Raw genomic sequence first — 2933 nt, 5'->3', positions numbered from 1 at the left:
GATAAATAAGTCGCGTTCAACAATCAGAGGTTGAAGATTCAACACCTTCACAGCAATAGGTCTTTCAAATTGGACAAGTGTTCCTTTATATACAGAGCCAAAACTTCCGGTGCCAACTAGATTTGATGCAGAAAATCCGTTGGTTGCTCGATGTAGCTCTCCATAAGAAACCTTCAGGTACCTATGTTCCAGTGATGGTGAAGAAGATAATGTTTTGGGCTTTTTCCTCAAAAAACAAATGCAGATGAAAACTACAAAAGATGTCGAAACCACTAATTACAATGATCACGGTAACTTTAAAAGAACTCTTATGTTTATGTGAAAGCAACTCAGAACTTGGAGGGAGATTCAACTGAGGTATCCCACCACAAGGTTCTTCATTTCCAATGAGTGACATTGCCGTGATGTTTCTGAAGATTCCTCCTATTGGGACCTCACCATAAAAATAGTTAAAAGACAAGTTTAAATAATTTAGAAAAGTCAGATTCTCAAGTTCATTCGGAATTGTGCTTGAGAAGTTGTTGATTGAGAAGTCTAAAATTTCTAGATTTCTTAGAGAACCCAAGAACGAAGGCATACTTCCATGAAAGAAGTTTCTCGTTAGACAAAAGTCTGTTAAAGCGGAACAAACACCAAGTTCCAGGGGAACTTCACCAAACAAATTATTTGTATGTAGATACAGTATGGAAAGTTGTTTCAAGTTACCAAAATCTGAAGGAACTAAACCGGTCAAGGCATTGATGGATAAATCAAGAGTTATTAAACCTTTTTGATACCCGAATGTATTATTGGGTATATTACCACTTAAGTAGCTTGTATCTACAACAAGTTTCTGCATCATGGTACAGTATCTAAGGGTAAATGGAAGGCTTTCTTCGAACTTATTGATGCCACGATAAACTTCAGATAACATAGTAAGATTGCAAATAACACTAGGAATGTTACCAGATAACTTGTTCTGTTGCAAGTTCAATCTTGCTAGATTTTCAAGCTTTCCAACTGAATCTGAAATTGATCCCTAAAGAGAATTCTGTGCCAAAATAAGTGTAGTCAAGCCGATTAAGTTTCCAATTATTTGAGGTATCCTCCCAGATATCTGATTAACTCACATATCAAATAAATAGAGATGGGTAGATAAGTTGCCTATGAGATCTGACAATACATCACCTAGATTATTTGCCTCAAAACACAACTTTTGCAATTGAGTACAATTGGTTAGTGAGAAAAGAAAATCCAAATCATGAGCTTGTCCACTCCCAAGATTGTTATAGTCCATTATAAGTTGCTGAAGCTTGTTCAAGCCAATTCCCAAAGTAAATGAATTTGTTCTCTAAAATTATTCACTCCTATATCACACACTTGCAACTGAGACAGGTTGAATATTGAAGATGAAAAAGTTCCAGTAAATTGGTTCAATCTAATAGTAAACTACTGAAGATTGGGAAATGCATGGTCTACATTTGAAGGAAGAGTACCCACTAATTTTTTTCCCTAAATCAAAATCTCGAATATCGGAAAGATTATAAAGTGAAAGAGGAATCATGATTGACAAATTATTTGAACCAAGAAAAATAGAATTCAAATTGGATAACCTACCCAAAATATGAGGTATATTTCCTTCAAGATGATTTATGCAAGTGATAGAGTCTCCAACGATGAAAGATTTCTCAAGGAAGGTGGAATTCTTCCAACTAAAGTATATGGCCCTCTGATTGTTGAATGCAACTTATTTATTATTGAATTGAAGATTAGGGTTCAAACATTAAGGGACTGATTTGAATTGGTTCCGCATAGTTATCTTATCAACAATAGCAAAGGACACCTAGACGTCTGCAACGGTGGCAGTTAACATCACACATCAGCCAACGTTAGCTAACTCAACGAGGAAGATGACGGAAGGATGAACATGAATAACTCAATTAATATATATATATATATATTAATTCTAAATTCTTCATAACAGGAAACTAAGTGCGTAAAAGTATAGAAAATAGTGGATGAATGTGGATCAAATTAGATTTGATATAACTAAAATTTTGATTCGATCTGCACTAAAATTATTGGATCAATCTTAAATATATCCACAAAACATAAAATTATTTTTAAAAATTTATTTTTAGTAAAAAGTATTAATAAAATTATTTTTTTTATTCATTCTTTTAAATATATTTTTTTGAGTAACTCACTCTTTTAAATATGTTACTTTAAACTTGAACTTACATAAAAATTAGTCATCCGGTAAAAGAATAAAATAGAAAGAATGAATCTGACCTTTTTTGGTCAACCTTTTTTTGGGCTTTCTTGTCAGCAACTTTTCTTTTGGACTTATGTGAGTAAATACTGGTTTCGGATCAATACTCACTGTAATACCTTAAATTAGTCTTGGGCTGAAGGGTCATTGGTTCTCAACTCGGTGAATGAGTTGAGCTATTGAGCCCTCTGTCGTACCACCAAAACGAAAAAAACTATTTTTCTGACATTGACATCGGCGGCCTCAGATTTATAACAGCTTTGCTATGTCGATAAGCCTTATCTGACATGGCATATGTCCCCTTTTTTATTAAAAGATCTTGAATTCAACTCTTATCTAATGTAAATTTGACCAAAAGAAAAAAAATTGTGTGTGTATAAATGTGTATAATACTTAAGATTGGAGTTGTCCAATTTATTGACAAAAAAAAAATAATAACTTTGTTGTCGTGAGTGGTCCGATGCAGTTTAAATTGATTTTGAATGACTTCGAATCGTATTTGATTTATAATTTTGTAAATTAAAAAAATAAATATAGTATAATAAATTTTAATATTAAATTTTAAATAAATAAAATAATTAATAGTGATATAAAAATTTAAATTGTTTTTTAAAAATAATATAATAATAAGAAATAAATTATAAATTAATTAATTAATATTGACAGAAAAAATTAATTATTT

This window comes from Arachis ipaensis, chromosome B06, assembly GCF_000816755.2.
Source record: "Arachis ipaensis cultivar K30076 chromosome B06, Araip1.1, whole genome shotgun sequence".
Lineage (NCBI taxonomy): Eukaryota > Viridiplantae > Streptophyta > Magnoliopsida > Fabales > Fabaceae > Arachis > Arachis ipaensis.
The sequence above is the reverse complement of the archived record's forward strand: the minus strand, read 5'-3'. Positions refer to the sequence as shown.